This window comes from Botryllus schlosseri, chromosome 1 (genome assembly GCF_051294905.1).
Source record: "Botryllus schlosseri isolate E-star chromosome 1, Bs_hap1, whole genome shotgun sequence".
Taxonomy (NCBI): domain Eukaryota; kingdom Metazoa; phylum Chordata; class Ascidiacea; order Stolidobranchia; family Styelidae; genus Botryllus; species Botryllus schlosseri.
Genome location: NC_137236.1, coordinates 23,600,938 through 23,612,957, shown reverse-complemented (window position 1 = coordinate 23,612,957; position 12,020 = coordinate 23,600,938).

The following is a 12,020-nucleotide window of genomic DNA, read 5'->3' as shown; positions in this document are numbered from 1 at the left end:
TATCTCATTACTCAGGGATATCTAGAACTAGATAGATACTTTTCAAATAGAATTTTATTTTTCGTTTATTGGTGCATTAGTCGTGATAGCCGCTTCACCAATGTGAAGATATACAAATTGAGTTCATACAAAACGTCTGTGTAGATTCTGTAGCATACACATTTGCATACGATTTTGATTTCTCCATACCAATGACAATTGGCTCTGCAGGAGTGTAGAAGTAAATTTCAGCCATTGCAAGGATCTAAATGTTGTGCAAATGTGCAATGTGACGATGTTATCATATAATAAGTCATGTGCATACATGTGCTCAACTGCTGTACAAATAGTAATGCATTTATGTTACAATTTTGCAATGCAAAGTTATCTGCTGTTACCCAGTTGAGTAATCTTGTTTGTTGACAGCCAAACCTCACTTCAGTTTATCAAGAATTTGGTCAACCATAAAATTCAATACAACATGTTTTATAGAGAGCTAGGCCTACATTAATATAGTGCAATATCGACTGAGAATAACAATGGATCCATACGTCAATGTTCTTGCTACCCTCCAGATGTTAGAGAGCCTAGCTGAAGAGAGAGTACCAAGAAGATTGGTCAAAGTCAGAGCAAATCCATTGGAATATACGCTGGAGGTTAGCGACACTGATAACATGACGGCACAACTTCAGCGCAGTGTGTTCAAAATCACTTCTCTGTAATGTCTTGAGTATTTGATCTCGTGTTTCAACACCAATAACCACACATTCAATTCCTCGTCAATTATTTTTATTACGAGATTCAGTGCTGTAGTCAGAATTGGACACCTAGAAAATCAGCTTTTCAAAATTAGACTATAATTATAATTATGGCTGCATATTTTTCCAAATTAGAATAGAATTATAGATACAGTAATTATTTTTCAATTAAATTAGAATAGAGATTACTGAATATTTGAAAATTGAATCTGCACAACTCGCTTAGTATTGTAGAGTTCTACTATAGAATTTTCAGCAAAACCAGAAATTCGGTTAGAATTATACTACTGTCATTTGCACTTACTATTCTAATTATACAGCCAATTAACTAGTTGTCCAAGTCTGGTTTTTGTGCTATTTCGATTCGTTGCTGTATTTTCTCAATTATGCAGTTCTTTTTCAATTTCCAGTTTCTGGTACTTGACATGCATCTGTAACTCAAAATATTTCATTCTGATATCATGCTGTTCCTTTTCCATTTCCAGGACGCTCATTTCTGAACACCACATTTTGTTCACCAACATTATAGGTAAAATATGAATATTTTCATCAACACACCTGGTATTTCCAAACTTGGAATTCTGGCTCTCTTTTTCGAGACAATTGGCGCTGAGCTTTTTGTGTTCTGTTTCATCTTGTATATCTGAATGTAGTAATGAATAAACTGTGGGTTGCATCACCATCGTTGTATGCTAATGCTAACACTTACCGGTCTGGTGTTCCATCCTGAAGTCTATCGAGGGAACTGAAGGAAGCGTCACATCGCCATCAACAACGAAAAGGGCAGCAATTTCATTTGCTGCAAGAAAACTATAGTTAACAGTTGTATTGGTTCAATAGAGTTCAAGTGCAATAGAGCAATGTTAATGTCAATCAAAACAACCCGCAATTTTCTATTTGAAGTATTCGTGTGGCTATATTAGTACCAACATGATTCATATGGATTTCAAATTAGTACCTCAACTTACTATCGCTGTTGTGACATGAAGAAAAAGCCTCTGTCCTCACATCCTAGTCGATGATGAAGGTGCAAACTGAATCTTCGGAATATGCATCTGAATAAAGATTTAATTTAAATATTTTAGTTAGAAATACATTAGAAAAGTTAACATTAGAAAAGTTACTTTCAAATTATTTTTTCATGGTTTATCTTAACCTAGCAAAACATAGAAAGGATGGATGACTAAAATCATGATTTGACTCGAGTCAAAATTACCTGTTTGGAATAGGATGAATGGATTTGACTCGAGTCACTGCTTCAGTATGACATACGGTATGAGAAATCCTGACTCGAAGTCAAATTTTCAAGTGGAGTTGCAAGCCTAACAATAATATGGCCAACGATACTGCTCAGGCACCTGCACAGTAGCAAAGCCAGACTGTTGCAAGTTAAAATTGGATGCAAGTAACATATTAAAAAAGTTCATGTCCTAAATGCACTCACCATTGTTCGTGTGACTATCGAATACGCTATCGTAGTCATACCGATGTTTCAAACATTCAATTTGAGATGGAATAAGGTCTGAAAAGTGATAATAAATATACCAGTGCTATAAAAATCAATTGCAGATTGATTAAGGAGCGGTTCAGATTAGGAATTTGCCCAGAGGTGGTCAGTAACGAAGTACTTCTACTTTTTCGAAGTACTCAAGTAGTTTTCCTCTACTTCTGGAACTTACTCAAGTAGATATGAATTTCACTACTTCTACTTCGTAACATTTTGTGATCTACTTACTTACTTTTCGCTATTTTCAGTTTGTCAAGTAGAAGTAGTTTAATCCTCCAATCAGGAAGATAGCCTGAGAAATTTCGGGGCTGTTTACACGGAGTAACGACATTTAATTTTCATAAAAGTTGAGTTAATCCCAATATTTTTGTCGCGCTTCGAGCGCGCTGAATGCGGAGTATCCAGTATAATTTCACGAAAGTATCGGCGAATATAATTTAGGTAGCTGGTTGGCGTGGTTCCGTTCATACCGCATTGTCGCCCTTCGCCATATCAAATATTTCATCACAGTATAAATGGCTTATCATAAAGTTTGAAAATGATGTTTCGCAATCTAGCATTTACTTATCATATCGTAATCTAGCTGTCCATGGCGTGTCCTCATCTGAAAAAGTGGACTCTGACTTCTTTTTTAGTTTCAGAGCTGTTTTTGCATATCAACCTTCCAAACTTCCCGGACTACAGACTTTAAAAACATGTTCCGTTTTCAGATTTATATTTCACTTACAATACTCAGTACCATATATTTTGATTTCTAATTAATATCAGTTCTTTTGTCTCGATAACGTACATGCTAAAGCTACACAATATAGCATTTTTACGGTCCACCATATTTATATTAACGTTTACTAATCGCACAAAGTGTTTACACCGTATCCAACACAACTTCTCCGTATTGCTCTTCGACTAAACTACAGGCCGTAGTGCGCAATACCATGATATTTTCTAAAACGTACTCTTTGAGTAAACAGAGGATTAGTATCGCATTTCCATATCAATACTATCATTTTCATCCAACGATGTGGACGAATGCTTATGCTATCAAAAATTGGATACCTGCTGGTATGCATCAATATGAATCAAGCTCGTCACCTTTCGCTTAGCTCAATTTGCACCTTTTTACAATCCATGTGAACGAATTAGGATCGTTTTCACAACTACTTACTTACTTGAGTACTTTTAAAGTCAGCAAATTCTACTTCTACTTCAAGTAGTTTTAGGTTGCTCGTGGGAGAAGTACTTCTACTCGTACTTGAGTAGATGTTTTCGTCGCTACTTCTACTTCTACTTGAGTAGCTTTCTTGACTACTTTGACCACCTCTGAATTTGCCGAGCAGTGTTCCCCATGTGTCGTTTTCGTATAGCTGATGACGTACAGCAGTCTTTGGATATGGTTAGTTTGTTGGGAATTACTAAAAAGACAATAAATCCATGTTTCTCATGATCATCAAAATTTGTCTATTCAGTTCAAAACGAGCGTTAAAACGTGAGTATGAAGCACGCAGAGAGTCACGATAAACACAAATGGAAACAATACATCTCCTACTCCGAATTTTAAAGAATTGTCAGTAAAATTACCTATCGAAAACCTTTTATAAGGAGTTCGTCAACTGGAGGTGGGCCGGTTTTGGCCCGTTCGACGCGTCGTGATGATGACTGACGTTTAATCGGCGATTAGGGATTATTCGACATCTGTGCAATCCACCCTTAGTCTTTATAATGTCATGTCCAGGTTAGCAACTCTGTTAATATAGCGACTTACGCGTGAATTCTTTTTAGTGGAACTGCAAGGCTAGTTACACAGAAGGAATGAGGACGAGAAAAATAAACAATTGGAAGTTTGGCCGGTGTTGGAATTAATTCACTTTTTATTGAGCCCACTCGTGTTACTTCATGTCTCCTAAAGAAGAATTATACCTCCAGCAGCAATACTTTTCCATCGATAACCATTTCATCGTGAATATACAGTTTGTTCCAATGTCGTTTTGGGAGTGTGAAGAACTTTTTGCGATAGGTATGGATGTACGTGAATTTACAAGCTGGTATGTAATCCTGATTTACACGGACAGCATGTATGTAGGTAGGCGGTAAAATTACAGTCTCGGTCGTGAATGTACAGGAGAACATGTAGATTGAATATACCGTGGGTGACTGTAACATTACAGTCTGGCGTGTAAAGTGAGATTACCGGACGAGTGTAAGTTAGATTTACATTGACTCACGGTAATGTTACATTACCACGAAATATCTGGCTACCGTGCTTCCAAACATTTCGCGGGAAATCGAGGTTTTTATTTTTTACAGTGTGGTATCCGATGTGGCCCAACATTATTAAAAAACACATTTCTAAAGCACTTCCTGTTTTAGCTAGCGATGCAAAAATCGAATACCCGATTGATAGGATTCCGAGTCTAAAATTCTTCCAATCTAGTTCACGTTTTAGCATGCTTCTTATCTCCGATTCACAAATAGCTTAATCGGTAAACCTGCTGGTAGTGGTGTCTTTCAAAGTTTAGTGCACTTCTAGGTAATAATTATGACCGAACGATATGTCTTATCACATGATATAGTAATAACAACAGCTCGTACGAAAAATTATAATATATCTCGGGTCACGTTGCGTCGCAAGGACAATGAAATTGCAGAATGTATTGACGGGAAGCTCAGATAACTATGCTCTAAATGTTGCGCTTACTTCTGAGTCCAGTACGGGTTATACCGTACTAAGTAATTAGGTTTTAACTGACGTTGGGATAAATATATTGTACAATTTTTGGGATTCCGTGTCGACATTTCTCCCATTCCACATCAGCTTGTAGCCGGGGCCGTAACAGCACTTCGCCGGCCCCCCCAAAAAAACGTTGGTCTTGGCCCCCCATATGTTGATGAACCTAACTTCTAGGGGGCTTTGCCCCTCAGACCCCACTTAATCTATTCGCTAATTGACGATGCTTCTTCATCACTACAATGGGCAGCGTTTAGGGGGTCAACTTTTGTAGCCTAAATGCGCGAGGCGCGAAAAATTTATATAATTCATGCTTCAATTGCATATATGTTGCTGTGAATTTTTATCCTCTCTCTGCTACCGTAATCAAATTTACAGGTAGAGCTGAGTGAGGGGTGTTTGAAAAGGTAGGACCCCTCAATATTATAATTAAACATCTTGGCAAGAATGTTGGCAAGAACGAAACAGCACTTCGTCAGCCCCCCTAAAAATCTTGGGTCGTGGGTTCCCATATAGCGTGATAAACTTACCCCCCCCCCATCACCTTGTGCGATTTGCCACGAAATGGGTTGTATTGCTTAGTGGGCCAGCGCCAAGCGCGAATATTTTCGAAAATTTATGATAAAATCGGTCAGTACGATCGGGAATTGCATATATATTGCTATCAACTTCTTGTCCTCTCTGCTCACGTAATCAGATTTACCGGTAGAGCTGAGTGAGGTGTCTTGGAAACTAGGGCCCGTTGGTATGACTCCTTAACATGATGTTATTTCGTGACCTCCTGTCTGCTATATAAAAAATATAAAATCGCCATAACGCGCAGGCTACGAAACTAAAAGACGCACACGATTTCAAATTGGAATTTCTTCACTGGCATATAATTTTTCCCTGCGGGATGGTATTTGTCTTGCGAGGTTCAGATTGCCAAGACAGTATTCTGTATAGGCCTATATAACGAAGTTTTCGGTCTCCATTAGGGCAGTCCTTTTCGGCCAAGGTATTCTCACTGCCGATTGTTCTGGCACACTTCTTGGAGTCGCATGTTACATGACCTACTTTATATGTCTTGGTGCGTCGTGGCGCGGTAACGGCCAACGCCAACATGCCTATTTCTATAAATCTTGCGTATTTTTTCTCGGGGGAAGAATACCCCAAGATCAAGGCAACTGGCAACGTAAAATCGCGCATAGCGCGAAAAAATTATGATAAAGTTGCATGAATTTTCAAAAAATACTCTATAATTTATACTAATTCACGAAATAACTTTGGGTCCCCTACGAGCGCACCCCCTCCCCAATTGGGGAGTTTGGGGTGCGGCAGTTACGGGCCTGGTTGTAGCCTACTTGTATTCTGTGATTCTCTTTGCGACACACGGCAGGTAAACACCAATTTATAGTAACGTGTGCAATGTGCCAATCCGAGAGTTAGTCGTATGATATAGTCGAATATGGTCGTTCTTATGAGAAACCAAGTAGTTCGAACTAATTGGCCAGTTCATCCTAATGTACAGTGTCGTCAGGGGGATTTACATTGCGTTTATCGAGTCATATTATCTCGGAAATTGCTCACGATGAGATTACTATAGCATGCTCAAGTTGAATTGAACAGAGAATAAATTTACGAGGTGAAGCAGAACAATGGAGAGGTTGTCGCACAATGGAAGCTGGTATTCAGATCAGAGAAAAGTAACTGTTATATTTGAGAAGAGCTGTACTTTGAGAGTGCAGAAATACACGCGTCGACAGAGTTCCAGCATCGATTCAAGTTTTGACAATATCAATTACATTGCGCATCATATCTTGTCGATTTATTCTGCTCAAGTCTCAAAGAATTTGAGCCAATACTGTTATGTTCAAATTACGATTGCATCAGACCACAATAATTCAATTTCAACCTCGTAATGTGAAAGCGAGATTATTGCTTTCTGCACATTAAGAACAAGCTTGCTTATCATTAAATACTAAGCTCGTTTAACGTTAGGAATCTGATATATTGGACTACCCCACCTTAAATTCTCAATTTTTGACGCACATCTTTTAGCAACCAATGAACTTGGGTGTATTCGCTATTTCATTGTAACCTTCGGCTTACATTTTCATGTCGTTCCTTGAACTGTTGAGAGCTTCGAAACAGAATTATTACAATAACCTAATGCTTTAAAATAAATGTAGCTTAAAGTCGATTTAATCCCTTGTGTCTTCGAATGGCTAGAAAATAGTGGCGGCTCGTGACAATATCGGGTGGTGGGGCAAGGGCTACAAGCGACATTTTATCAAAATTATGTCACAATGGCGTTTTCCAACTTAAAAAAGTAATTTTATGATGGTCACATGAATTTCCCGACAACAGTGACTTTAACGTAGTGCCGCGAGAGGTTTGCCGGTGAGCCGTGACTTGAAGTGTGGTAAAAAATGTTTTATTCTTTTTTTTTTATTCAAAGGATCATTTTACAAATTGTATTAAGAATCGTCCCTATGCCACGAATCGATCATCAGCGCATCTTTAGTAGTATGCGTTATGATTTCGAGGTAGATATTACGCAAATCGATTGACCCTAGTTTTTCTAAGCCCATCCGAAAGTGTTTCGTACACGATCCTGGGTGTGTTATTGTAATTATTGGTACTACACAGTGGCGTTTATAGTTTTTTTCAAGCCGTGTGCTGCCACTACACGAAATATGATAATGTCCATAGTGTATTTGCCCTTCGTAATCTTGGGCACTGCTTTCATTCTCTTCTCCCAGTCAATCTTCAGTCACTCTCACTATAGCACGCGCCCCCAACGTTGTGTGAATCGCCCCACAAATACTTAATAACTGGCTCATGCCATGAAATTTTTCCCGGCAACCACTCATTGCGAACCTTCAACATGTTAGCAGGACCGGATATGTTTGAAGATCCAATCGTCCAGAATTACGAACAGTCTCCGTTGCCACCATGGCCACAGCCCAAGATCGGCGTAGACTTACGCCTAGCTACGTTATTATCGAGAGATGTTCATCCCACTTTCGCAAAACAAATCACCGAAGAATACATACACGAGCAATATGCGGGGAGCACCAGAATTTATACTGATGGCTCGGAAAACGCATCGGGCTGTGGGTCATGTTTCTTCGTTGAGAACAGAGACGTCTGTTACAGCTATACCCTCGACAGTCACTTATCCGTCTTCTCGACAGAATTGAACGCCATTCGAAATAGTTTAGAATGGGTTAAACGCAATGGTACGCCGGAAAGTCGTGTGGCTATTTTTTCGAACAGCCAGAGCAGTCTAGTGGCGATTCGAAATTGCTCTCCGGACAATGAACTCATCGCCGATATCCTCCTCCTAGGATCTGAATTAAATGCACTAAGGATCGAAGTTGTTTTGGTCTGGGTCCCTGCCCATAAAGGTATCCGCGGCAACGAAAAAGCCGACAAAATCGCACGAAGAGCAGCACTGATGCCACTTGCGCGAGATCAAAACCTTCAGCAAAAAATACTATGAAGAAAATTAAATCCCATATTGCCGATTATGTCGGAAAAAGTGGATCAATCACATGAATACCCATGACGACGACTCGCAACATAGAAAAATTAATGGAGATATCAGGGACATAAACCCAATGATCGATTTGTCACGCAGGGAATCTTTAATCCTAATTATACTGCAGACTGGTCACTGTGGGCTGAACGGTCATCTACACAGAATTTAATGTCATCAAAGTGGCCTTTGTGATGCATGCGGGATCAAAGAAACCTTGGAGCATTTCCTCCTCCATTGCCCTAAATATGACCGTGTCAGGGTCAATCTAATTCAGACTGCCGACCAAAACAGAGTATGCCCCTAACGCCAGAGCCCCTACTCACAGACGCTCATACTATATGGCCGGTCATCGAATTCACGATTTCAAGTGGCAGGGATATACAAAGAATTGTAATTCCTTCATATAGCACAGGAGTAGTTATCGCCAGATATCGTCCTGGGGAACAAAGCCGAGTAGCAGAGCCCCACTACCCCCCTCATACCTACCCCCAGCGTTGTCTCAGCTGCCGGCTTTCGATCTAGGCTTATCAATGCACTGCCGTAGTAGTGATATCGGCGATGAGGAGCCCAGAGAAACCTCCAACACGTAGAAAGTTGGTCAGAACCGGGATTCGAACCCACTTCCATTGGTGTCGTGACTGCAGTGCGTAACCAACTGCGCCACTCGCTTCCCCATCCTGGTGTGTTACGACTAGGGCTGGGCACAATGATTCGAGTACTCAAATCTGAATGGCGTACTAATTTGAATGATTCGAGTCGAGTAGTAAAAGACGATTTATTCGAGTACCGAAATTATACGCTTCTCGCCACTGAAAGTTAATTTATCAACGAGAAGAATAGTTTCCATACACTAATTTCCACTGTTGAAGCCTTGAAACCGTGATTGGCGGCATCGTAGAATATGAAACCTATAGTATAAAGCTACGAAGGTTACTGGACACATTTCCGGAAAATACCGCTCGGTAATCTGAACGCAACGTTATTGCTAATCCCATAGATGACGACCCGGAATCAGTGCGACAATAGCTTTCAAATGAGATCGACTATATTTAATTTGAGCGCTCGGGTCGTCAGCTATGGGATTAGCAATTACGTTGCGTTCAGATTGCTGAACAGTATTTCCCTCCGAGCAAGCAAGCGTGACGGCGGGTGTTGCGTATCTATCCGTAGGTTAGTTATCTATAGCAGTGCTCTTCAACCGGGGTTTCGTACACCCTAGGCCTAGGGTGTACTAGAATTTGCAAAGGGTGTACCACTAGGGTGGGGTGTACAGGGGTGTACCAGATCCGAATTACATTGAGCCGATGGCTAGCTATCACAAAGGCATGTTTATGCGTCAGTACAGGTTGACGCACAGGTTAATGAGCAACATGGTACGATGTTATCTCAAGTGTAATACTATACACCGCTAGATTGTGATGTTATAAGCAAATATTTCTCCTATTCATTTAGACGTCGGGAATGGACCAATGGCTTCGTTTGGTGTTGGAAAGGATGCAGTTAACAAACATGTGTTCAGCTAGCGATTTGTCTTTTAGTGATTCTTGACGAAACCGCCGCGATAGCTCAGACTTCTTGAATCGATACTTCCTACCCAACGTTAATAATTGCCGCAATGCACGTACATGAAAGTGACATAGCCAGCCAGGGCCGAAACAGCTTCCATGTTGAAATCGAAACCCTATTGTTTTAAAATGCCGATTTTATATCCAATATTTCGCCATACATTTGCAATTTAGTATTTTGTTATTAGTGATACAAATTAGCGGCAATCGACTGTGTATAACGGCAGTGTGCTAATATCGACTGTGTGTGGGGCAGGCTTGATACGCAGTAGGCTGGTGCGCCTGCTATCATCGCTGGTCTGAATTACTGCTTCTGCAGCAGCAACTTTTACCTGCTGTCTCCCCAATACTGTTACATTTAGTTGATTATCGTTCGTAATGTCATGCCGTTTTGGGCTGACACGAAGTTAATTCCAATTTGCGTGGCGGGCAGCCTAACTGGCTGCGAATAGACTCTGAATCCCGTAATTGATTTGAGCTATTACTAAAACACTGAGTCTGAGTCAAAAAGCGCTTAAGATTCTTGTTCGCATTCCTACGACATATCTTTGCGAGCAAGGATTTTCTGTACTTGTTAAAATTAAATCGAAAAAAAGAAATTGCATCAAGGATGTTGATATGCTTATGAGAGGAGCACTCGAAAAAAGGCTACTGCCTAACTTCGCGCAGCTGGCAGACGAAATACAGCAGCAACGGGCGCATTGAATGTCTGGCATTATTTTGTAGTGCAGTATTTGGTATTTGTATGTACAGTGGTCCACAAATTCGTTCTTATATATTCATTTTCATCAATTACTAACGCCACAAGATTGCGAGTAGTCTTTTAATGGGACACCTTGGCCTAGACCAGTGGTCCCCAACCTTTTTCTAGACACGCCGCCATTTATGATGGTGAAAAATTTCGCCCCCCTCTCTTATCGTCATATCACAAAATCCGACCAAGATGCCAGCAACTCCAACAGATTTTGTGATGGCATGGAAGATTATACCTGTTGATGAGAGAATTAAAAAAATATGAAATTCGGTGTACATATAGAGAAACAGGCATGAATTGGAGGCAAAGCGCGAAATTTTTCTTCAGTTGACCGCTTCTTCGCGCCCCTTCCAAGCTTTCACTCTCCCCAAGGGGGGCGCGCCCCCAGGATGGCAACCACTGGCCTAGACAATTTAGATTAAAAAAAGCATGTACAACACATGTATTTAAAAGTGGCAGAACAGGCCCTAATTAGTATATTTAGCAGTTCCTATAGCTTGCTAATTCTTATGATAATTAGGCCGATTACCGACTTGGGTTTTTATGTGAACAGGGGTGTACGAGTTTTGAGCAAACGTTAAAAGGGTGTACCACGTCGAAAAAAGTTGAAGAGCACTGATCTATAGAGAGAGTAAGTCACCGTTTCTTTCTTGTGCACGGTTTTGAGAGAACAGACGGTGAAAGCTTGTTATGAGTAGGGCTGGGCAAAATCGAGTACCTGAGTGATTCGATTCTGAATCACGTAATATGCTTCGAGTCGAGTCGAGTAATCGAGTATCACTCATTATGACGTCACAACAGGATGTACTATGTCGAAGTCCAAATATGAACCTTTTATGCCACCACAAAGAACGTAATGCCTGTTATCCATCACATTAAAGATACTTTGGTATTTTTTCGACCATACCGATTTCATTGCACTTCTTTACAATTTTGTTGGATGATAATGACTTCGGAAATGTGTTATTTCCAGTAACGTTCGTAGCTTTAAACTGTGCCTGGTGTGCTCAAACACGGCCAATCAAGGTTTCACAGCTTCCTCAGTGGAAAATAGTATCAAAACTATAATTCTCGTCAGTAAATTAACTTTCAGTTGAGAGGACCGTAAAATTTCAGTACTCGAAAAAATCGTCTTTTACTACTCGACTCGAATCATTAAAATTACTACTCGATTCAGATTCGAGTACTCGAATCATTTTGCCCAGC